The 27,306-nt window shown below is 35.5% G+C and overlaps 2 pseudogenes across 2 annotated transcripts; one reads left to right on the forward strand and one right to left on the reverse strand.

Annotated features, from left to right (window-relative positions):
• Positions 1-652: 652 nt before the first annotated feature.
• On the forward strand, positions 653-13,328 carry LOC308528442 (cyclic AMP-dependent transcription factor ATF-4-like; annotated as a pseudogene). Its single transcript has 2 exons — positions 653-669; positions 12,724-13,328. The product of its transcript is annotated as a cyclic AMP-dependent transcription factor ATF-4-like (transcript).
• A 3,748-nt stretch (positions 13,329-17,076) lies between these two features.
• LOC308527685 (protein SPO16 homolog) lies at positions 17,077-17,623 on the reverse strand (annotated as a pseudogene). Its single transcript has one exon. The product of its transcript is annotated as a protein SPO16 homolog (transcript).
• Between the last annotated feature and the right edge of the window lie 9,683 nt (positions 17,624-27,306).

Here is a 27,306-nt window from a genome sequence, read left to right on the forward strand (position 1 = left end):
GATGATGCTTTTATGAAAATAAAAGCAAATAGAGAGAAATGAGTACTGGGAGATACACAAGGAGAAAAGATCCTGAAATGAATCTTCCCTAATTTATTAGAAATTATGTCGGCAGAGGTAGTACTGAGAGCATACACCCTAACCATCAAATCCTTTTTGGGGTAGAGAAAGCACAAACCACCACAGAGCTCCTCCATCTAATTGGCTGTGGCATGGAGGCTGCACTCAGTAGAAAGCAGAACCACTGTTTTGAAAAAGCAGATGGCCTTTACCATATCGTCTTATTAGATCTCTGTTCTGCTTTGACTAATATATATCTTACATTTGACAAAGCGTTTATATGCCCTACAATCAGTGGCTTGAACACAGTATTTTATCCTTTAGAAGTGCTATACCGTATGTTTTAAAGGATTGTTCATTTGAGATGAATATTGAGTGATGGACAGGTATACTCCTATAGGGTAGGATTGGAAAGCTCTAAGCAAAGATAGTAGCATGAACAAAAGCACAGTGGGATGAAATAATGTGTTATTTTAGTGAAACTGCATGCATTTTAGAATGTCTGGTGTGTAGGCTGGAGGCAGAGGTGGAAAGAAGGCTAAGGAGCAGGGAGAATGATCTTATTATGTTACTCAGTTTAGATTGGCGGAGTATGGGGAGTGACTACAGGTAAGGGCAGCATCTAGAAAAGAGGGGCTTGAGGACCATGAGAGCAATTAGAGTTCAGTAGGGCAGAATAAAATGCAGCTGGAAGAACAGTGGACATACATCCAGGAGAGACTTGAATAAAACCAGCTGAAGAGAAGATCAAATAATGTAATAATACAATAAATAGCAATGTCAGTGTTTAGGAATAAGATAAATTGAAATAAAGTGAAGTACTGAATAGGTAGTCTGGCATTTTAGGAAATTAAATCGGAAGACATGGGGTTCTCTATTTAGAGCCTCCCACACAGAAGATGGGAAAGTTCCTCAGATGTGCATTTGTTAGGCTATAAGATGCCATGGAAAGCCACAGCTTTTGATGCCTAGAGACCCAGGTTGATTTGCTATATCCCTGAAACCTTGAGAAGTTATTTAACTTCTTCAAGCATGGTTTTCATGTGTATAAAAGGAATAATAATACTACCACTTACGCGCCCAACCAGCTTGGCTCACTGGTTGAGCATATGAACCAGGAGGTCACAGTTTGATTCCCTGTCAGGGTATATGCCTGGGTTGCAGGCTCGATCCCCAGTGTGGGGCATCCAGAAGGCAGTCGAGCAATGATTCTCTCATCACTGACGTTTCTAGCGTTCTCTCCCTCTCCCTTCTTCTCTGAAATCAATAAAAATATATTAAACATAATAATAATAATAATACCAATTACCCCATGGAATATTGCAGATACTAAATAAATGAGTGTGAAATATCTGGCACACTTTTGGGTACATACTGAGGGTTCAATAAGTGTTAATTTTCCTTCCTATAGAAAATATGCCGTGAGGTGTGTGTGCACTCTGCAGAGCTTTAAAATAAGTCTGTAGTAAAACAAGATCCAGCATGGTAGGCAGGAATATATAAATACCACAAGAGGAAGAGGAGACAGGAACTGCAATAAGGGTAAAGTCAACTGTGACCCAGCAGAATAGAATTTAGCAAATTTAAGGCTCAGGACAATTGTGAGAGGGAGATGATCAGAGAAGCCGACTCCTTGATAATTAGGGCCTAAGATCCTTCTAGGCTGGCACATTAAAAAAAAATTATGAGCTTATCCTCCTATCTTTATACCATGGTGCTATTTGGAAAAAACTATATTTCTTGCTTTAACCCACTTATGAGCAACTAAGGTAATAATTTCAATCATCAAGTTATTGTGCTAAAATGCTTTTAACACATTTTGATGAGCTTACTTTATGAACATAAAATTAGTAAAACAGCTTTATTTTAATGTCATTCAATTATATCATTTATTATTTGTATCCATACTATGTACTAAACACTATGTGAAATGTTGTGTATAAGGGATACACAAGAGCCCTGGCCCTGTTCCTCAGTGGTTAGAGCATTATCCCATGCATCAGAGGGTCTCAGGTTTGATTTCTGCTCAGGGCAGGGCACATACCCAGGTTTCTGGTTCAATCCCTGGTCAGGGGGAGTACGGGAGGCGACTGATCAATCTTTCTCCCTCACATCAATCTCTCTCTCTCTTTCCCTCTCTCTTTCTCTCTCTCTAGAATCAATGAAAAAAGCATATCCTCGGGTCAGGATTTTAAAAAAGGATGCATGAGATATACCCAAATCCCTCAAAGACCTCACATTTTAGAAGCCTATTTCATGATTTTTCTCATCATGGACTCATGGGACATAAGTAACTTTACATGCCACTGGGGGTCATGCTAGGGCAAAGGAAGAGTTCAGAAACTGAACAAAATGTCCTACTAGTTTACATTATTTTTCAAACCCAGTCAATATTCCTCTGTACAGAAAGTTTATCTTGGCTTGAACTATATCTGAGTGTCAAAAATTAGACTGTTGACTTCCAGAATCAATTACTTATTTTCAGTGTGAGAAATTATTTTACTAGGCCCCAAACATCCTAGAATAACAAACAAACAAACACCTTGTGTTAGCAATACAATATGGTCTTCAAAGACAGGCATTATTTCTTGCTCTACTTTCTCAAGAGCAGGGCTAGCCTTTCCAAGGTAGCTTACCAAACTTTGCATAGTAACGCTCCTCCAAGGCTAGTAGGTAGAGTGCTAGAACTCTCTCTTATCCCTAGCGTGCATTTCTCCTCTTGGTAAATACCCTTCACTTCTTGTTTCTACTCTCTCCTTTCACATACCTGATGTCTAACAATGCTAATTTCTAAATATTTCTTAAAACCATATGTCTTACATCTCTACTCCCTCTATGTCAGACCCTTACTTATCACCCAAACCATTGAAATAGCTAAACCAGTTTTTCCTCATCCTATCCTACTCAATGGATGGCTATCACAAAGAAACTCTGACCATGGCTTCATTTGCTAAAATGTTCCAGTGGAGCCTTATTGTCTACAAGATAAATTTAAAGTCTGCTGTTTAAAATAAACATCTTCCATAAACTGACCCTTGCCTACATGTTTGGCCTTTCTTTATGACACTTTAGCTGCAACACTGAAAAAATTGCATATACTAGCAACTTAATATTTTGCAAGAATTCCCACTCCCAAAACTGATAATAATGTGATAAAAAATGTGCTTCTGTGTTAGATAATCATTGAATATTATTTAAAACTACTGCAAAGCTAGTAAAATAGAGTTAAAAATGAATTAGGTAATGAAATTACAAGAGACAATGATTTTATGCCAACCTGATGGCCTTCATCTATAGACCTAATTTCATTCCTCTCTATCTGTGCTCACTCTAGAAACTCTGTTTGAAATACTCTCTCTCTTCTACTTCTTCACTTGACTATCTTCTACTCATATGTCAAGAGTAAATTCATGTGTCATTTCTTCCAGGAAGCATTCTCTGATAACCTCCCTTCAGGCAGAGTCAAATCCTATTGCTCTGAGCTTGAACAGCTCTCTGCGTATCCTTTTATCATAATGCTTATTAATGAAATTTGCCTGTATAAACTCTGAATTCCTTGATGTCAAAAACCATTTGTCTTCAGTCTTTGTGTCATTATCTTCCATTTGCCTGAAACATGATCATCACTGAATAAATATTTTATAAAGCATACCAATTTTCCCCTTCTTTCTATAATATACACATTGTACTTATCACGGTTGCCATTTTCCCATGCATACTTCCTTCCTCTGCTCAATCTCAGTAAGTAATTCTGACAAGTCTAACCCCAGCACATGTGATACTTTATGAGACTTGGTGTTAGCTTTCCCAGCTGCTCACATTTGGTGGTTTTTAAATATTCTGCATTTTTAGTTCTTAATTACTTTTATTATTTGTTAGGAAATTTTACTCTGGAGTTATCAGGTTTCTTTGGTAGCCTGTGGAGAGAGACTCAACAAAATCCACTCCTTCAAAGAATCTTGACTATATGAAAAAAAAAGTAAAACTTGCTTTTGTGATAATTACACTAATGTGATCTTATAAATTTATTTATACTACTCAGGCCCTAAGTGACTAAAATCTTTGTTTCAGAATAATCAGGGACCAAAGGCTCAGGGCTTTGCTGTGGGTTTACCTCTCTTGAAATTGTTGCTGAACATGAACATAAGTGAAAAATCTCATGAATAAACCCGAAGTACACAACTTTCTTAATTTCACTATGTATCACCTCTTTAAGGCCCTTTCCTTAAAGCCTCCACAGACCTTTTGCAGAACATAGAAAGGCAGAGAGCACCAATAAATACTGGCTAAGTAGTTTTTAGGTTTGTCTACACAGACTTGATAATCTAAGTGTAAAGCACTTTTCATTTGAATTGTAATAGTGCAGCTTCTACAAAAACTAAATAAAAACATATTAAGGTAACCAATACTTGTGGTTAGATCTCATGGGAGATTCCTTGAATGGAAGACCTAAGTACCAGTAAATGTGCCTTAATTTAAGAGTAAGTATAAAAAGGGGGCATCTGGGAGAACTATCCTTACACTGTTTTCTAACACATGAAATTAAGGCATGTTTAAAAGATCAGTATTCTTATCTGCTAGCAATAAGCATAAAGATGTTACAATATGACTCCTTTAATTTAGGGAATTTGGATTTTTTATATCTACTGTTCCCATATCAAGTGAAATTGCCTTTTCGTTTAAGGGGTCATAGACATCAGAAGTGGTATTTGTACTTCAAATCAAATTTTCTGGCAGCAATGTTATTTCAACTTAAAATTGCTCTGTTTTACCTAAAATTCAATCCAATCTTTCCTGTGGGTCAAAATGTTAGGAATATACTTACTAGCAACTTACTATTTGGCAAATATTTCCACTCTCAAAAATATAATAATCTGATCAAAGAGGGTGCTTATGTGTTAGATACTCAAGTTGAATAATATTATTTAAAACTACCGCAAAGCAGGTAAAATAGAGCTGAAAATGTATTAAGTAATTACATTTCAGGGAGACAATTGTTTTACACCAACCTCATGGCTTTCATCTACAGACCCAGTTTTAATCCACTGAGGAAAAAAGAACTCCCTAGCCTTAAAACAATGCATATTTCAATAAATACTTCAATGAAGAGACGAGGACAAGACGGTAAATACAAACAAAAGATTCCAAGAAAGGGGACTTTGGGGAAATTCTAGCCCATTGTGCACTGGGATAAAAACTGTGCATCCAAGTAACCAAATAATTCATATAGAATTATGACAGTTGGGAAAAAATAGAATAAAAAGCCCACAGGCAAATGACAACAATAGTTATTAGATGGCTTGCTTAATTGATTTGGGATTCGGCATGCCATGTTCCACTGTGGCATAGTTATGGAACACTAACATTTCCTTGGGTGACATTAACAGCATGATGATAGCTGCCTCTACTATAATAAATACTATAGTATTTATTATAATTTATCATTCATTTTAATTCGGTAGGCTTATGTTTCTGGACACAAGAAAAGAACAAGAAGCCCCAAAGGACATCTAAAACCAATGGATAAACACAAGTTGGAATGTATATTAGGTTTTCTTTTATATGAACTGACATATATGAGTGAACAAAAATTCAGACTAACCTATATTTTTCATGTCCATTGATTTAAGAGATGCATGTTATGCGTTCATAATCTTTGCTAAAATATATACTTATTACAGAAAATTTGGGTTGTATATAATAATTAGGAAATTATAATCTTTTAAATCCACTACTGAAAAATAAGTGCTCTTAACATTTTTAAAGATTTTTAAAATGTAGCATACATATGAAAAAATTACACAATTTTTTTTTATTCTTTTCTATACAACAATTTTTCAGAAGCTCTCAACCAATATCCAATGAACCGATGGAAGTTTATATACATATGGTTCAGCTCCCTGAGTCCTTTTTAAGGTGACAGGAACAACTATAAGGAATGCTTTTTATACTGGTTCCCAAAGTGTTTCCAGTGATATTAATTGGTATCACACACAGGTTAATAAACAGATCATTTTTACTATCTTCCTTTCACTTTTCTACTCGTAGACTGGTGGCTACTTCATCTTCTAAATGAACTACTATCACTTGAAACCTTGCATCAAAGTTTGGATAATAGAAAACTAAGACAAATATGTTATAGAAAAAATATGGCTCTATAAGAATATTAATAAAACTGATGCATCACTTGAAAGATGGTTCAAAAGGGAAGAAAATATAAATAGAAGTGTCATGAATTTTAAAAGATAATATGTATGTAAATTGATAAGCATTAAAAAGATAATAATGCAAAATATGAGAAATTTTGCAACAGCAAGTTTGTCAACTTGGATGAAGTGGATAATTTCCTTTTAAAATAAATGTATTAAAATTAACACAAGAATAAATAGATAATCTGTAAAGTCCTGTCTCTGTTAAAGTGATTGAATACATAAATAACACTTTTTCCCAGAGGAAACTATAAGTCTGGATAACTTCACCAATAAATGTTATATATTTTTAAATTATACATTTTATATTTAGAAAACAGAAAAGTACTACCTTTCCGATGTATAAACTTTTAAAAATTAAATTTATTGGGGTCACACTAGTTATTAATATTACATACGTCTCAGGTGTACAGTTTTATAATATATCACCTGTATATTGCATGTGTGCTCACCACAAGAACTTCAGCCTCCTTCTGTTACCATATTTGACCGCTTTTACTCTCTTTATCCTTCACCAACTCCCCTCCCATCCAATAACCACCATTGCATTGTCTGTGTCTATGAGTCTGTTTGGTTGATTTGTGGGTTTGGTTTGTTGCTTCCTATATCCCACATGGATGGATCTTGAAACTATCATGCTAAGAAGTGAAATAAGTCAGATAGAAAATGACTAGAGCCATATAATTTTACTCATGTGTGGGATCCAATGCAAACATAACCCTGATACAAATATCTGACTAGGGCATTACCATAAAGAAAAATTACAGGTGAAGATAGCAAAACACTCTCATGAAGATAACAAAAGTTAGCTCATGGGAAAATACTAAATACACATATTAACTAATTAAAATCAATTATATCTAAAAAGGTATATCATGATTAAATTGGATTTTTCTCCAGAAATGCAAGGTTGGCTTAATATTTAAAAATCAACCAATGTAAATAACCATATTAAGAATATAAAAAGAAAGTCAATTAACTGACTAGAGGTAGAAAAGCAATGTTTGTTTTTACAGCATGTGGCTCAGCCATATGTACCTTGTGTAAGTCAGGATATGAGATATCTAGATCCATGTTATAAGGTTTTTTAACTTGGAAGAAACTTCTAAAGTGAGTTATAAAGTAATTTAAGCTACATGTCCAATATTTTTAACCTTGAGCAAGTTACTTCATTTCTTTGTTTTTAGTTTTCCACACTATAAAACTGTAAACCACAGAATTTTCCCATCCCCTGAACTTAACTAACAGCACACCATTGTAAGGATCCAAATTTCATAGAAGATATGTAAAGATAATTAAAAATATATATTTTCATGTATCTTTATCATGGTAATCTAATTTTATTAAGGTCTTAATTATTATGTGCAGAGATTAATGACACTGTGTACATAATATGGTAACAGGTAGTGCAATATTACATGGAGAATAGTTTTAGGTAGAAATATCATGGTTCAGTTCTTCAGTTTTATGAGTGCTTAAAGGTTTCAACCAGATTTTAAATTCAGCCAAGAAAACCCATCTTTATTATTGTTTTAAATTTCTACCTTTACTAGCTAGAAGAAAGCTGGAAGTAGCCAGCTGAAAGTGAGTCAGTGTAAATGCCATGCATTTTACTAAGCTGATTTGGTTGTCCTTTGTGACATAATAAATCCTAGGCGTGTTGCAGTGTTTTAAAATACTATGTAACCCAAACAATTAGACTTCCTGTAGGTGTAGTCAGCTGAGAAAAAGAATTTGAGTGTTTCCTCTTTTATTTTAAGCATGTGTGTAAAATAATATATAACCATAATCCACAAATCTGCAAGGATTTGCAAATTTTGTAAATTCATAGCAGTGTAGGTAAGATAAAGAAGCATAAACAAAAGCAAAATACTCTACACTAAGCACTGTTATTTATCTTGTTCTTGGTGTAGACAGTATTCTAGTCATATGTCTATAATACTACATACCTACTATGCCTTTTTCATTTGTTGGAATTACTTTCTTGTTCTTACTGTTCTTGACTACCAACTTGGTACATTATGAATATTAACATATTTATTTTGAATAAATAAATGGAACAGGAATTTTTCTATTTGTTAAAAATATCACACTAAGTTGTCTATTTTCCAATAGAATAGAGCCAATATTGTGATCTGATTAGAATCCAGGTCTCCAGATTATAAGGACTATGTTTAGTTAAAAATCACTGTTTTCAGCCTGGCTGGTGTTGCTCAGTGGTTGAGTGTTGACCTATGAACCAGGAGGTCATGGTTTTGATTTCTGGTCAGGGCATATGCCAGGGTTGTGGCCTCGGTCCCCAGTAGGTGGAGTGCAGGGGGCAGCCGATCAATCATTCTCTCTCATCACTGATATTTCTATCTCTCTCCCTTTTTCTCTCTGAAATTAATTTTAAAAAGTATATTAAAAAAAATAACTGTTTCTTCCTTTCCCAAGATAAATAAAAATAGAGTTAAAAACAGGAATACTGAAAAAACTCTTTTGCTTTTGGATTGTGTACCATTAAGAAAATATTAAAAAAAAATAAAAATACCAAAAAATTGCATTTAAGTGATCAATCTTGCAACCTACTTGAATAGTTTAAGTAATAGACTAATAAAAGTGAGGATTTGAATTGAGTTTGTTAATATTTACTACAAATATAGATTGTGTCTAAGAGGTAGGTGAAAATATAGACCCATAAAGTTGGGAAACAGAGAGAACATGTTAGGGATAGTGAGTAGAATAATTAGGAGTAGTGGAGTGAACATGCAGGTAATGATTAAGTAATGAAGTTGGAAAGGTAGGTTGGGTGATTTTTGAATGCTATCATAGAATATAACAAAACCATAAAAATTTTGAGCAGAACAGTGATACATTTAATGCTAAATGTAATTACATTAATCTGAAGACTGTGTAGAACTTACATAGAATACAAAGAGGCTGAGAATAGAAAGATATTTTATTTAAACCATAAAGTAGTACTGAGCTGATTTACAATTATGGATATTACAACAATAATGAAGAAATAGTAGATATGAGACCAAGAAAAATTGACTTGGCATGGCCATGAGGGTAAAAAGAAAGATGAAGTATCCACTTAACTATATTAAAACAATTGATAAAGCATTATAAAATATTCATTTTATGATTTAACACATAATTAAACCAAGCTGTATATTTTGGTATGGTTTAGTACCTTATTCACTACTGTATGTTATCTATTAGAGAATTCAGTCATTTCTGTTTTGACTTTAGAGTTTTTCAATAAAACTATATCTTTCAATATGTTATTATTTAAAATATCTAGATATGCCTTGAAATTTGTAAAAAGCTCCAGTTGTGGTCATCCACTACAATCTTTTCCTGACATAGTTGCTATAAAGACAAAACTTTAGGGGGAAAAGGAAAGCCTTGACAATCTCTTGGGCTTTAGAATCGCTCAACCTAGAGAATTATTTCCAGGGGTGTCCTGTTTTGTAGCCCTCTGTTGAAGTCATTCTCTAAAGAGTTCTTTCCTTTTTGAGCTCTGCATCCCATTTCACTTCCTGCCTTCTATCTTAAGTTCTGGGCAGAGCACTCTTTGCTCTTAAAAACAGCTACTATCTAACTCCATAGTCATCCAAAGATGGTGTGTGCATATTTAAGTGCACTGCACACATCGTTTCTTTAACAGCTGGAAAGCTGAACCTGTGAACCAGAAACTTATCATATGTTTCAGCTGGACCCACCACGTCAGCAATTCATCCTCCCATTTTTTATTTTGGCAGCCTTGTGGCAGAAGGGGTGATTGCTAAGGCAGTGTGAGCCCTCCTGTGCCCCATTCACTGAATTTCCTTGCCTGAGGACATTATGATTGCTAACAAAGCTGCTTTAGGGATTATAGCTGAACCCTGATATGGATTTGTGTAAACATTATGTGTAAGTGAAGAGCGTCTCTGTAAAACAATCTTTCCATATTGCCGAGTTAATACATTGTAAAGCCTTCACCAGAAGAAAAGCCTGTTCGGAACCCATGAGACCTTCTGCCTCAGGTCATTGATTTCTTTCGTGTTGCTGCCTTCGTTTCTATGACCCATCCTGACAGCGTGATCTGACCGGTGCTAGAAAAGCCATCTCTAGGTATCACAGCATTTGTACTTATTCCTGTGACTTCTCATTTTCTGGCTGTAATTTAGCAGTTTGCATTGTATGGACAAAGTTTTTGACAAAGTCATCTCTAGAATCTTAGCTATTTTTGTTGTAATTTTCCTATTGGACGGATCTTTACAATGCTCATGGAAGCTTGGCATCCTTCAGTGGCTTGTTTTGCATTATGCCACTTGCTTGCAACGCAAAATTTATTTTTTTCTGACCTCCACCATCTTCTTTTTTTCTGCAATAGTTGTGCATTTTTACCCACATATCCCTTTTTCTCATGGTAAAATAAAAACCACTTGGATGAGCACTACTTGAAAAACTTCTCCCAGACATGGGTGACTCTGTCCCATGCCTTCTTTTCTATTCTAAATTTTTATATGTTTTTTATTGGGTTTAGAGAGAGGGGAGGGAGGGAGGGAGGGAGGGAGGGAGAGAGAGAGAGAGAGAGAGAGAGAGAGAGAGAGAGAGAGAAGAGAAACTTCAGTCCACTGCCTCTTGCTTGCGCCCTGACCGGGAAATCGAACAGAGTGGCGTTCAACCAACTGAGCCACACTGGCCAAGACCTCTCTTCTAGATTCTCACCTCTTTGAGAGCAAGGTGTAGATTCTTTCTTTACAGACCTGGCACCTGATGCAGTGCCTGGTGAGTAATAGGGGTTCAGCAAAGGTTTTTTTGAGTTCATTAATGAATTTGTCCTTTCCATGTATTGGGCTTCATAATCACCAATCTGGAATAAAATAGTTGGGGGAAAAAACAACCTTTTTGAGGTTTTTTTCCCCCCTATTTATCTGATTCCATGATTTCATGCATAACTTAATTATCAATATGCATATATATGTATTCTGCCCAGTTTAATGCAAAATTATTAAATACTGATTCAAAAGGTTCTGCCTTTCTGAAGCATAAAAGTTGCTATTTTCCCTTTAAAGTGACCTTTTTGTCAGCTATTCACAGTTTTGAATATGGTCTTAAATGCCTCTACTGGAAAATCATATCATAAGATATTTTTTTTCCCAAAGCCATATCCCACTAATGTTTGCATAACCCGAACTACATTACATTTACAGTTAGAGTATGATGTTTTTAATATGAATGAACTCTAAAATAGCCACAGGTGACCAGTTTGGCATTTACAGTCTGTGGCATCTCCAGAGAGACAAATCTTTGTTTTCTGACTGTCTGACAGTTTGGCTTCTTCAGACGAGGTAAACATCATCTGTCTTTCAGCAGGACGCACACACCATACACAGTGCCTGGGCAATTGCGTTTAGATGGTCATTGATTATACTTTTTAGTGTTTTCAAGGTCAAGGAAAAGCCTGGCTGGGATTACATAGCAGATAGCAAAAAACATCCTTAGGAGAGAGGTCCCTGGAAGCCTTTCCTAGCATTGGCAGTGATGTACTATATGCTGCAGGCTTACCAGAGCTCTTTAGCACAGCGGTTCTCAACCTGTGGGCCGCGACCCCTTTGGGGGTCGAACGACCCTTTCACAGGGGTCGCCTAAGACCATAGGAAAACACGTATATAATTATATATTATTTTTTGTGATTAATCACTATGCTTTAATTATTTTCAATTTGTAACAATGAAATTGGGGGTCACCTCAACATGAGGAACTGTATTAAAGGGTCGCGGCATTAGGAAGGTTGAGAACCACGGCTTTAGCAAGTCATCTGTTTGCTTTTATGCTCAGCTGAGTAGAGCTACGATCAGTTTTTAAATCATATTGCCATATTACCCATCCCCACGATTCAAGACTACATTGGTAATTGTTTGATATTTTTGAAAAAGCCTTTCAGTTATACAACATGGGAGGGAGGGAGAGATAAGACATGTTTATTTCCCCTGAAATGTTGGGTTATAAATTAAAATTAAATAAAATCATGTGTGTAAAAGTCTGCACTCCAAAGAAGACCTATTTTATATTTCCAGTGGTATGCAAAGGAAAAAATAGAATAACTAAAGGTTTCATAGTGAAAAATTAACTCCTGACGAGTAACCTGTTTTTCTATTTTAATCCAAACAGTAAAATGGTATGAAATTATTTGGGCACATATGACATAAGGAAAGAAAATATTAAACAAAAAGCATTTGGTATTATTATTATTGCAGACATACCTGGTTTTATTGTACTTAGCTCTCTATTGCTTTGCAGATATTGCGATTTTTACAGGTTGAAGGTCTGTGGCCATCTGACATTGAGCAAATCTCTCAGTGCCATATTTTCCAAAAGCGTTTGCTCACTTCATGTCTCTGTGCTACATTTTGTTCATTCTTGCAACATTTTAAACCTTTTTATTATTATTATATTTGTTGTGGTGATATGATGTCAGTGACCTTTTATGTTACTACACCTTCCTGCAACCTCTTCCCCTCTCCCCAGAGGCCCTGTGCTGCACTCCGGATCACTCCTTTCGTTTAGAGCTGGGAAGTGAAGTTGACATCTCTGAAGGAGAGAGAAAATCAGACTCCACTACTTCTATTACCATAATCCCTCAATGCATAAAGAGGAGGATGTCACCTCAGACAATGAGAGTGGCATCCGTGTGAGCCCGGAGTCCTATCTGGGCTCTCCCCAGAACAGCCCCTCCACCTCCAGGGCCTCCCCAAACAGGAATCTGCTGTCTTCAGCTCCCCCCTGTGGGTCTGCTGGCCCCAAACCCTATGACCCTCCTGGAGAGAAGGTGGTAGCTGCAAAAGAAAAGGGCGCGAAACTAAATAAAAGGCTGGAAAAAATGGAGCAGAACAAGACAGCAGCTACTAGGTACCGCCAGAAGAAGAGAGCAGAGCAGGAGGCCTCACCGGTGAGTGTAAAGAGCTAGAAAAGAAAAACGAGGCTCTGAAAGAGAAGGCCGATTCCTTGGCCAAGGAGATCCAGTACCTGAAAGATCTGAGAGAGGAGGTCCGCAAGGCCAGGGGCAAGGAAAGGGCCCCCTAGTCAGGGTAGTCAGTGTGCTTGTACATAGGAGGCTTGTGCCGGAGATGTGTATCGTAATAAATTATTTTGTAGTGAAAAAAAAATTGTTGGGAGCACCACAAAGCAGGCCCATATCAGACATCAAATTAATCAATAAATGTTGTATGTGCTCTGACTGCTCCACTGAGCGACCATTCCCCCATCTTTCTCCCTCTCCTTAAGGTTCCCTATTCACCGAGACACAACACTATTGAAATTAGGCCAAATGATAACCCTGCAATGGACTCTAGGTGTTCAAGTGAAAGGAAGAGTCACATGTCCCTCACTTTAAATCAAAAGCTACAAGTGATTAAGCTTAGAGAGGAAGACATGTTGAAAGGTACCCCTCTTGTGCCCGTTAGCCAAGCTGTGAATTCAAAGGAAACGTTTTTGAAGGAAATGAAAAGTGCTATTCCAGTGAACAAATGAAAGAAAAGAAAGTGAAACAGCCTATTGCTGATGCAGAGAAAGATTTAGTGATCTGAATATAAGATCAAACCAGCCACATTCCCGTAAGCCCAAACCTAATCTAGTGCAAAGTTCTAACTCTGTTCAATGCTATGAAGGCTGAGGGAGAGGTGAGAAAGCTGCAGAAGAATAATTTGAAGTTAGGAGAGGTTGATTGATGAGTTTTAGGGAAAGAAGCCATCTCTATAACATAAAAGTACAAGGTGAAGCAGCAGGTGCTGATATAGAAGGTGTAGCAAGTTATCCAAAAGATCTATCTAAGATAATTAATAAATGTGGCTAATTAAACAACAGACTTTCAATGTAGATGAAACAGCCTTATACTGAAAGAAGCCGTCATGTAGGACTTTCAGAGCTAGAGAAGAGAAGTTAATGACTGGTTTAAAAGCTTCAAGGACAAGCTGATTCCCTTTTAGGGGTAATGCAACTGATGACTTTAAAATAAAGCCAATGTTCACTTAAGATAACAAAAATTGTAGAGCCCTTAAGAATTATAATAGCCGAAACCGGTTTGGCTCAGTGGATAGAGCGTCGGCCTGCGGACTGAAAGGTCCCAGGTTCGATTCCGGTCAAGGGCATGTACCTGGGTTGCGGGCACATCCCCAGTGGGAGATGTGCAGGAGGCAGCTGATCGATGTTTCTCTCTCATCGATGTTTCTAACTCTCTATCTCTCTCCCTTCCTCTCTGTAAAAAAAAAAATCAATAAAATATATTAAAAAAAAAGAATTATAATAAATCTACACTGCCTGTGCTCTGTAAACGGAACAAAGTCTGAATGAAAGCCCATCTCTTTGCAGCCTGGTTTACTGAATGTTTTTAATTAAACTTACTGAGGGGAACATTGGTTAATAATATCACATAGAATTCCAGTGTCTAATTCTACATCATCTGTATATTGCATTGTGTTCCCACTACTCCAAGTCAATTCTCCTCCCATCATCACATATTTGACTCTCTTTAGCCTTTACTATCCTCACCTCCCCTTTCCCTCTGGTAACCACCATACTGTTGTCTGTGTCTATGAGTTTTTGTGTCTTTTTCTTATTTTTCTATTTGTTGCCTTCAGTTTTATATCCCACGTGAGTAAAATCATATGCTTAATTTTTCTGTCTGACTTATTTTGCTTAGCTTAATATTCTAAAATCCATCCTCATTGTTTCAAATGGTAGTATTTCATTTTTTTTTATAGATCAGTAGTATTTCATTGTATATATGTACCACATCTTTATGCAATCATCTAGTGAAGGATACTTCGGTTGTTTCCATGTCTTGGCCATTGTGAATAAGGCTACAATGAACAGTGGGATGCATATATTTTTGCAAATAAATGTTTTCAGCTTTTTCAGGTAGGTACCCAGAAGAGAGGATGCTGGGTCAATGCTCACTGTCACCACTCTTATTCAGCATAGCACTGGAAGTCCTAGCCAAAACAATCAGGGAAGCAGAAAGAAATAAAAAACAATCACACTGGGAATGAGGAAGACATGACTCTTTATATAGAAAATCCTAAGGACTCCACACACACAAACACAAAAATTTAGAAACAATAAACAAATACAATAAAGTTGCAAGATATAAAATCAATGTATAAAATCCACTGTATTCCTATTCACTAACAATGAAATTTCAGGAAAAGAACTTGAAAAAAACAATTCCTTTAGCAATTGTAACAAAAAGAGTAAAATACCTAGGATTAAACTTAACAAAAGATGTGAAGGATTTATATACTGAAAACTATAAAGCATTATTAAGAGAGATTAAAAAGACAATAAAATGTAAAGATCTTTTGTGTTCATGAATTGGAAGAATCAACATAGTTAAAATGGCCATATATCCCAAAGCCATATACAGTTTTAATCCAATCCCCATTAAAATCCGAGTGCCATTTTTTAAAGAAATAGAACAAATAATCATCAGATTCATATGAGACCACAAAATATCCCAAATAGCCCAAGAAATCTTAAGAAAAAAGGACAAAGCCAGAGGTATCACACTCCCTGACTTCAAATTATACTACAAAGTGATAACAATAAAACAGCATGGTATTGGCAAAAAACAGACACAGAACAATAGAACAGAATTGAGAGCCCAGAAATAAACCCACATTTTTATCAGCAAATAATTTTTTTTTTATAAAGGAGCCAAACAAAAACATACAGTGGAAAAAAGAAAGTCTCTTCAATAAATGATGCTGAGAAAATTGTACAGCCACATGCAAAAAAATAAACTAGACTACTGCTTGTCCCCATATACAGAAATTAACTCAGAATTAATTAAAGACTTAATATAAAACCCAAAACAGTAAATTACATAAAATAAACTATAGGCAGTAAGCCTATGGATCTTGGTCTAAGAGAAGATTGTATGGGTTTACTGAATATTTTAAGCCCACCAATGAAACCTATTTCCTAGAAAAAATATTCCTTTCAAAATACTAGTGCACATTGACAATGCACCTGACACCCAACAACGCTGATGGAGTTTTACAATGAGATGAATATTGTTTTCATGCCTACAAACACAACATCCATTCTGCAGCCCATATTTCAAAGAATAATTTCAAATTTCTAGTCCTGTAGTGATTCCTCTGATGGAACTGAGCAAAGTAAATTGAAAAACTGCTAGAAAGGATTTACAATTCTAGATACCATAAAGAGCATTTGTGATTTATTAGAAAATGTCACAATATTAACCTTAACAGGAATTTGAAAAGTTGATTCCAACACTCACGGCTGACTTTGAGGGTTTCAAGACTTCATTGGAGAAAGTAACTGTAGATGTGGAGAAAACAGCAAGTAGAATTAGAAGTAGAGCCTGGAAATGTGATTGAACTGTTGCTATTTTAAAATAAAACTTCAACAATGAGCAGTTACTTCTTATGGATGAACAAAGAAAAGTGCTTTCTTAAGATGATGTCTACTCTTGGTGAAGATGCTGTGAGGTTATTGAAAGGGCAATAAAAGATTTAGAATATTACATGAACTTAGATGATAAAGCAGTGTCAGAATGTGAGAAGATTGACTCTAATTTTGAAAGTTCTACTGTGATCAAAATACTATCAAGTAGCATAAAATACTATAGAGATGTTGTCTGTGAAAGGAACAGTCAATTGATGCTGCAAACTGCATTGTTGTCTTATTTTTTTTATTTATTTATTTCATATATATATATATATATATATATATATATATATATTTGAACATTATAATTCAACAAGTCTAATTTTAATAATCTTCCAAAAGAACATTTATAATTGATACTCTAATTTGGGTTAAATGAGTCACTGAGATTTATCTGTCGAAGTATTTTCCAAACAGGACTCTGCTCAATGATGTAAGCTTTAGTTGTTATCATTCTGTAGCAGATGCTGTCTATGTATGGTTTGGAGGTGATCTTAGCTATAGTGCACATAAGATCAATAGCATTTACTGTGTTGTGTACTGATAGTATCCGTAAGTTACTACCCAGGAATCTCTGCTGAATCCTGAACATCAGTTTCCACTCCTCGAGTCCATGGAGGGCAGGCAGCAGACAGAATCAAAAAACTATTTTGGTGAATGTTAATAAACTTCGCAATTTTGGCTAGAAATATTTCTTCAGCTGACATAAAGCATTCTTTAGCATCCATCAATAAAAATGCAACTCCAGTACGAGAAAATATAATTGATCCATTTTCCACAGAAGCTGAACACCGAACCTTGTGACTTCGGTTTTCCAGGGCAGTTGCAATTTCACAACTCTTAAGAGATGAACTAATGACAATGGTGGTTGTCCACTTTATATTTTCTTTTTCAGCACTTTCAGCCATCTGTCTTTGGATCAATCCATTTTCTAAAGATACCACAAACAGATCGGTAGGTCCTTGAAGCCAGCTCACTGCTCCCAAGCTTCCAGAACCTTCTGTTGGAGCAAGAAGCGCTGCTGGCGGAGCAGAGAGGCCTGAGAACCTCTCTAGCCCACCAAGCGCCTTCTCCACTCTTTTCGCATTGTTGTCTTATTTTAAGAAATTGTCACAGCCACCCCAACCTTCAGCAACCACCACCCTAATCAATGAGCAACCATCAACACTGAAGCAAAACCCTCATCAGCTCAAAGGATTGTGACTTCCTGAAGGCTCAGATGATAGCATTTTTGAGCAATAAAGTCTATTTAATTCAGGTACATGCATTGGTTCTTTTAGACATAATGCTATAGGCAATTAATAGACTAAAGTTTAGTGTAAACATAACTTTTATATGCATTGGGAAATAAAAAAAATTCATGCACCTCACTTTATTATGATTTTCATTTTATTGTAGTGGTCTAGAACTAAATCTGTAATATTTCTGAGGTATGCCTGTGTTATTGCTATTTTTATTAAATTTCCTAGTTAAATACAGGCATGCATCAATTAACAACAGGATTACAATCTCAGAAGTACGTTGTTAGGTGATTTTATTGTATGACCATCACAGTGTGCATTTACATAAACTGAGATTGTATAACCTACTGAATATCTAGTTTATATGATATAGCCCAGCCGTGGGCAAACTACAGCCTGCGGGCCGGATCCAGCCCGTTTGAAATGAATAAAACTAAAAAAGAAAAGACCGTACCCTTTTATGTAATGATGTTTACTTTGAATTTATATTAGTTCACACAAACACTCCATCCATGCTTTTGTTCCGGCCCTCCAGTCCAGTTTAAGAACCCATTGTGGCCCTCGAGTCAAAAAGTTTGCCCACCCCTGAATAGCCTATTATTCCTGGACTACAAATCTATACAGCATTTTACTGTAGTGAATAATGTAGTTAACTGTAGCATAACTGTAAATACCTGTGTATCTAAATATAGAAAAGTACAGTAAAAATACATGAATTAGTAGCAGTTTTTATTATCATTATCAAGTATTATGCACTGTACATAGTTGTATTGCTATACTTTTATACAAGTGGCAGCTCAGTAGGCTTATTTACATGTGGATCACATTTCTGACAGCAATGATGTCACTAGGTGATAGACATTTTTTAGCTCCATCATAATCTTATAGGACCACCGTGGTATATGTGATTTATCATTAACCAAAACAGTTATGCAATACATGACAATAATATATCTATATATATATAAAAGCCTAGCGACCGTCCAACCATTCAACCATCCGACTGGTAGCTATGACATGCAATGACCACCAAGGGGCAGATGGTCCGACCGATAGCTATGATGTGCACTGACCACCAGGGGGCAGATGCCCAACGTAGGAGCTGCCAAGCTGCAGTGACTTGGCAGCTGAGGTTCTCAGGTGATGCACCCAGAACCAGAGAGGAGGGAGCCTGATTCCAGGATGCATCAGCCGAGAACTGCCCTCTTGCAATCCAGGTCCCCTCGGGAGATGTCAGAGAGCCGGTTTTGGCCCGATCCCTGCAGGCCAGGCCAAGGGACCCCACTGGTGCACGTATTGCACTGGGCCTCTAGTTTTTATATAAAGTGTAACCAGTAGAGCAAACTGAATAAAAGGTACTATTTATGCAATTTCAGTGAATCTATAATTTTTCAGGATAAAAAGTTTTTGAAAAGTCACATTTGTGGATACCCAAAATCAAAATGTAACAGGGATTATATCATGGATTCTGCTCATTAAAGTTCTAAGAAATTTCTCAATTTGCATTTTTACATAGAGTAAAATTAAATGTTTTGGAATTGATTGAGCAAACAGTATATATCTAACAACATACATTGGTAATGATGGCGATTAAATAATTTGATGCTGTGTTCTTCTTAACAACAATGAAAAAGGCTCTACTGATAGTGATCTGCCTTGAATAAAATTGTGAAAGAAAGTAAATTATTTTCACAACTCCTAAAACAATAAGAAAAATAATGTGTAAGTTGAAGGGTCTGAATCTCAGAAGGAATTAAGGGGGACAATCAGAACGTAGGCCTAGGTGGAACAATGCACTCCTGAATATATGAGGCAGAATTTGCTTGATAGATAAGGTTCAGAAAAGCATGTTTAGTTAAATCACCCTTTCTATACCTTCAAATTCATTCATAGTCTTAATGTCTAAATTATCAAATAAAATATTATTATTAAATTCAAAGAAGTAGACAAAATACGACAATGTGAGACTAAGGAAAGCAAAATAAATGAATTAGCAATGAGAATAAAAATTAAATTCACAAATTTGAATGCCAAAACATGGTATATTTAATAATGAAAACTTTAAACTCTTCTTAAAATAGCATACAGTTAAATGTATGCTATTTTAAGTGAATGCAAAACATTTTAAAACTAAACAAGGTAATTGTAAAGATCATTTAAAAATAATATGTGAAAATAGAAAAACTCTGAAAAAGAATAATGAGGGGTGATTAGTTCAGTCATACATTAACCAATAATAAAATGTTGCAGTAGCTCAAAAATTTGATCTTATTGCATTAAAAGACTTAATTGAACTGAATATGGAATCCAGTGGCATTTTTTAAAAGGAGTTCAGTATATGATAAAGTTGGCTTTTCAATTAGTGGCAAAATTGGTTTTACCAAGAGGAAAACATGTATGTATGGTATACATATGTATATATTCTTGGGACAACTGGTTAGCCATGTGATAAAACATAAATGCATCTTTATCTCACTCTGTATGCCAAAATATATCCCAGGTGATGCAGAAATTTAAATATAAAATAGTGGAACCATGAAAGCGGTAACAGAAAAAGAAAGGAATGTTTAATATTCTTGGAATGAAATCCCTGAAGCCATAAACAAACAGTAAAATGCTAAGCCCGACTAGGTAAAAACTGAATACTTCTGTGTAGCAAAATTTTGTCCAAAAACAAAGTCAAAGGCAAAAGACAAACTAGAAAAATAATTTGCAATGCATTTTACAGACAAAAGGCTCATATTCTGGGAAGAAGTATCTTTTATTATCTGATCTCTAGTTCCCTTGACAAAGTCAATTTCTAACACTGTAGCCTTTGCTTGCTAGTTTCCAGTCTCACTCCTCCTTGTTTTTATAAACATGACAAGCACCCTCCAACCTCAGGGCACGGAATTACTGTTGCCTCTAACTAGAATGCGCTTCTTTCAGATATCCACATAGCCTGTACCTTTTCATTCCTGTTCACATGTTCCCTCATCAGATACTTCCCTAATCATTACAGCCACATCTGCACCCTGGTTACTCTTTATTTCTTTTTGTGGTTGTTGTTGTTTTTCACAGCACTCTTACTGTTTGACTTTGTTTACTTATTTACTTATTTATTGTCAATCTTCCCAACTATTCTCAAAGTTCTTGTCACTAGGAACATCATGTTTGTATTTATCAGACTTTAACTGAGCCTGTCTGTTATCTTTTTGCATCTATGATAACATACCCTTGAAATGTCTGAGTAGTTTCCTTTCCCAAGCCCCTCAGGGAAAAATCTCTACTATAGCATGGAACCCGTCCTTGTTATCTTGTTGCCCAAATACCATCTCTCTGTGTTGTAAATGTTAATTATTAACTATCCTATGCCCACCAATGTAATCCAGACTCAATCTATTGAGATTTTAAGTCCCAGCAATTATCATCAGTTTGGCTCAGATAAACTCCTACAAATTATCTACAGGATTGGACATTTTTTTACATGGAAAATTGTATAAATATATACCTCCTAGGTCAGTGATGGCGAACCTTTTGAGCTCGGCGTGTCAGCATTTTTGAAAAACCCTAACTTAACTCTGGTGCCATGTCACATATAGAAATTTTTTGATATTTGCAACTATAGTAAAACAAAGACTTATATTTTTGATATTTATTTTATATATTTAAATGCCATTTAACAAAGAAAAATCAACCAAAAAAAATGACTTTGTGTGTCACCTCTGACACACGTGTCATAGGTTCACCATCACTGTCCTAGGTGAAGAGCAGTTGCATAAATGAATTAACCTTTAATAATATCTATAATTTAGACACATAATCTGTGTCTTACACATTTAAATTTTAAGGACCTGTTTTACTTCTCAGAAAACATACTGTCCAATATAGATATGATACCACCAGGTAAACTTAATATAGCATGCCTATCTATGTAAAGTTAGATAAGTTAGCTCATTTGTAGAGTTTTCCAATCATATTGTTCAACCCCTTTAAACAACCTTGTCTGAGATATAGAGAAGAATTAAACAAAACTGGTTTCAAAACCTGACTCTACCAAAATTGGCTTGAGGTTTGTATTGAATTTAATCCTTTCTATGGCTTTCCATAAAACAGATTTTAGTATGACCTCTTAGATTCTTCATAACCAAAATCTTGTCCCTTCACCAGCCTGATTATGCCCAAGTTTAACTTCCACCCTACTCCTCCTTCGGTCTCTCTTTCATTGTGATTGTTGATATAGTTTCAGTGACACATAAAATAATAAATAAATAGTGAAAAAAGGCTCAATAGACTAAAAAGTCAAGTAATCCAGCATGATGAAATAATTAAGTTGGAGTCTTAATACATTGTACTTGTTAGGAGTATTGAGTACTTCTTCAATATTGGTAATTTATTTGTCCTTCTATATTTATATGTAATAAAAAACAGCTAATATTTGTGTAAAAGTTAGTTACAATACACTATATACCTTGCATGCATTATTTCACTTAAATTCCCAGAATAATCCCATGAGCTAAGAACTATTGTTATAACTGGATTATGGATTATAGAACAGAAAAAGTAAATGACCTGCCCAAGATGACACTGTTGGTAACAGGGAATGAATATGCTATTTTTATATAAAACTACCCATATTAATCTTAGTACATGTTAAACCCAGCTTTTACTCTAACCTGATTTTTCTCTTGAAACTAGAAGTTGCATGTTAAAACTTTTTACTTTACAGTTCAGCAGTTTCAGTTCCTGTGTGAATAGGAGCTGCCTGACCTCAAGGCCCTGGCTACTGCCTACTGCCAAACACAGGAATTCAGCTGACAAAAACAGATGGACAACTCAGGGACTCTGGCAGTGACAATCAGTACTGGACCAGCAAGGACACTGCCTGCATGTCCACAGCCCCTCCACCTGGTCTCTTCGTTCTGCTTTCTCTCTCCCACTTTATAAAAACCTCTGCCTGCACTGAGATGTTAAGATGGGCTTTGGGAGGAGAATCCCCCATCTTTGCAGGGGGCAAGCACTTGAATAAACCACTTGCCTTCCCATCAGCACCTGTTTCATGAGTTTGGATTTCATTGTGGCAGGCAGCCAGAACTGGGCTCCGCTACACTGTTAATAAGTGACACTGCTGAGATATGAAGCCAAGTTTTGCTGACACCAGAATCTATACTTGGCTCTTAAGCTACTTCTGCCAGTAACTTTTGCATATTCCAAATACTACAAAACTACAAGTATAATGATAGAAAAGAGAAACCAGGAAGCTAATGCTTATCTATTGAGTTTCAGTTGCTTTTTCGAATAGAAATATTTTTCAGAGAATGACCAACTCTCTTTGAGGAACAGTTGTATTTTGTAAACTCTCCTTTCCCCCCAGTTTAGTTCCTGCCCTAGGCTAGACAATTTCCTCCAGTATATGCTGTTTGCCTGGCTGGCTTATCCCCATCCACATGCATTTTTTTTATTATTATTATTTCAATTGGTCTACTTAACATTTGCTAATGTTCTAAGAGATAATTTATTTTTGTAAATTGAGCTATTTTAGCTATCATATAGAACAATCTATTTTAGATAATAAACAATAAAGATGTTTACAAAGTAACTTTCTTTCCAGCTCTTTCACCAAATGAATCTGAAATGATTTTTCTTTGAGTTTGTGATGACAAAACAATTAAAATAAAAAGAAGTTTAGTAATATATATTTCATTTGCTCTTATTTAATACTCTAAAAGAAAGAAAAGATTATTCTATCTTTAGTGTTTAGGCCTGTGTATTTTAAAACTGTTTTCAATAACTACCTTGTAGACGGGAAATTATTTTAGCTATAATTTATGTTCATAACAATTACAGTCTATTAAGATTCCAACCTAATCATTTCATTATACTAGATTACTTGGTTTTAGTCTGCTGAGCATTAGTGCAGCTTTTTATGTCATTGGTTTTTATATCCTTATAATGAGCTCCTTTGTTTTACTACACAAAATTATCTTAATTATCTTATTGATGTGCTGAGGTAGATAACTACAATAGAAAATCATCAAAATAAAATGAGATTTTTATTTGATTTGATTTCTTCAGTGAATTTGTTATCTTACTTTCTGGCTGCAGGTGTTTTTGTAGATAAACAATTGGATTAATTCAGAAGCTTTAGACTCCTCACTTACTATACATTCCCAAGTCAATAGTATCAACAAGGTACATTGTAAGGACTCAGTCTCATAGAGAGATAAATCTAATATTAAAAATAAATGAAATTGACCAAGAAATTCTTTTCACAGGATCAAAAAGACAATCAAATGAGAAAAATATACATGATTGGGAAAATATATTAGGTACTAAGAGCTGCATAACTTAAACCTCCAAAAGAAAAGTTTGAAATTGGCTTAATGGGTACTGGGGGTCACTAGAAGGTTTTGGAGAAAAAAATAAATGTTTTTTTGTTGGAGCATTGTCCTGATGCACCAAGGTTGCAGGTTGGATCCCCAGTCAGGGCACATACAAGAATCAGGTAATGGATGCATGAGTAAGTGGAACAACAAATTGATGTTTCTCTCTCTCTCTCTCTCTCTCTCTCTCTTCTTTCAAATCAATCAATAAAAAATTTAAATAGAAAAAAAGGAAATTTTTGAGAGAGGATAAAGTAGATGATTTGAGTGAGAGCACACTAATTTACATATTATCTAACCATTCCCCCAAAGACAATAACAAAAGTGGACTGTTCACATAACTGCTGAAGAATCCCCTCTACCTGGTACTATATTATCATATTCAGACAAATATATGCAGATTTGGAGATCAGCCAGAATAATTCTTATACCCATTCTCTTAAACAAAAGTACTTGTTCCTAATCAGTTTATCACACTCATTTTCGTGTCCTTATCCTGTCTACTCTTTGACAGAAGACTCTGAGTTTTAAAGCCCATGGGGAGGATTTATTTTTGGATTGGCAAAGGGAGGAGTTGTAGTTTATGAATGGAAAGAAGCAATATGGAATTTGTATTAGTAAAGATATGGCTTGAACTCCAGGAATTTTGTAAAAATTCCCATAAGATGCTTTCTATTTTCTCTGAAAGAAAAAAAAAAAAAGAAAAGTGCTCAACTGTACAGGATAGTGACTGTAAAAATTAAGGAGAGTGACAAAAATATAGCAAAACATCTAATCAAGATGATTAGGAGATGATGCAATCAGAGAAAAGTAAACATTTTCTGGCTGCACTGAGGACCTATTGAAGTCTGCAATTACATCTATATGCTGACACTAAAATCTAAGTTTTAGTTGTTTCTCATAGCCATTCTCTGGAATGCACAGGCTGTAAAGGCAGATAAAAAAATGTGGGAATCAATATAATCTGGCTGAATATAACTGGCTGAAATGATCAACTATAACTTGAAGAAAAATAGAGATACTGAGGAAGTGTAATGCAAATGAGGTGAGGAGGACAAGGAAGGCAATGAAATATTGGGAGAAAATGTAGGGTCCAAAGAAGACCTCTGAACATTCTCTACTCCATAGAAGAAATGAGAAAATTGGCAAAAAAAAAAAAAGAAAAAAAAAGGCCAAAATTCACTATTTCAAAGCTCTAGAAATTAGCCAAAGGCTTGTAGTAACCAGAGGAACATTTATTCAGGAAAAATAGCTGTATTTTTCTTGCTAAGAACTGCCTGTTTTGTGGCATTTTGCTTTACCTAATCCTATCCCCTGCTTTTCCAGCATCTGCAAGTGAAAACCAACAGGTCAGCCACCACAGGGAACTGAAGAGGGCTAGATCCTTTTCTAACAGTCATTCTCAAAGAACTGCTCTTATTTATTTGACTTGTCTGGTCATTCCCTATATCGACTTGACTTGGAGCTCACCCAGGGTGAAAACAATTTCCCTGAGGGATTTGTTGGGGAGGGCATTTGTCATGAAAAATTAAAGGCAATTGTTTAACTTCATGGTTTCTTTCTTTTTAAAAAAAAAAATATTTTATTGATTTTTTTACAGAGAGGAAGGGAGAGGGATAGAGAGTTAGAAACATCGATGAGAGAGAAACACCAATCAGCTGCCTCCTGCACACTCCCCACTGGGGATGTGCCCGCAACCAAGATACATGCCCTTGACCGAAATCGAACCTGGGACCCTTGAGTCCACAGGCCAACGCTCTATCCGCTGAGCCAAACCAGTTAGGACAACTTCATGGTTTCTTGAGGTAGTAGGTAAGAGTTGGGCACACAATAGTATAGACAAAATCTTAAGAGGAGAAGTTGGAGATAGATGTGCATAAGACTTTGGAAAGCTCTGCAATATTATTTGAAATCTAGAAGGCCACATAGATGTGTAGAGCACATGCTCCAGGGAAAGTTTTAATCTTCTACTAATAAATATGAAGTTACCTTTTTAATAGATTTCTCTCTCAGAAAATCATAGGAAGACCCTGAGCTATAGCCTCTGTGGCTGAGCTTGTGGATCTATGGAGCAGTTAGTGAAAATAAACACAGAGTTAATAAATACCTGGTTGAGTGTTGAAGATATGCCCCTCAGCATATACTGATTGCATTTTTTGCCAAAATTTAGTTGTTCATATACAGTGGGGATCTGCTTTTGGACTCTCTGTCATGGTTCATTGGTTTACAACACCACACTCCTCTGATTGCTACAGATTTATAATCTTTCCTTCTTTTTCAAGAGTTTGTTATTGTTGTTCATTGGGTACTTTTCATTTTGTTGGGTATGAATTTAGAATCAACTTTATTTTATAAAATAAATCTTTTTTCTTTTCCAAAAGGATTGCATTGAAAATATAGTTCAAACTGTGGAAAACTGAGAACAGTGTTGGGCCATCTGACCGATGAACAAGAAATATATCTCCATTTATTCAGTTTTAAAATTATTCTCAGCAGTGTTTTGCATTTCTCAGTGTCTAACTCATTCAAATATTTTGTCAGATTTATTCTTAAGTAATTTAAATTTGATGCTAATTTAAATGGTATTTTCAAATTTTAATTTCATATTGTGCATAAATATAATTGGTTTGTGATAGTGATCTTGTACTCTGAAAATCTTGCTAAATTCATATACTAATCCTAGTAGCGTTTTGGTACAGTCTACCTACGATTTCCTACCTAGATGGTCATGTTATCAGTGAATCAAAACAGTCAGAGTTCTTCCTTTATTTTTCTTTATTTCTTTATATTTCTTCTTTGTTTGCACTGGTTAGAACTTTCTCTACAATATCTAATAGCAGTAATAAGACTGTATTTCCTGGTCTTTTTACTGTCTTAAGAGGGAAATTTTTAATCTTCTACTAATAAATATGAAGTTACCTTTTTAATAGATTTTCTTTTTCAGGTTGAGGAAATACATTTCTTGTCCTAGTTAGCTGAGGGTTTTGT

Source organism: Myotis nattereri, assembly GCF_964212035.1.
Source record: "Myotis nattereri genome assembly, chromosome: 12".
NCBI lineage: Eukaryota > Metazoa > Chordata > Mammalia > Chiroptera > Vespertilionidae > Myotis > Myotis nattereri.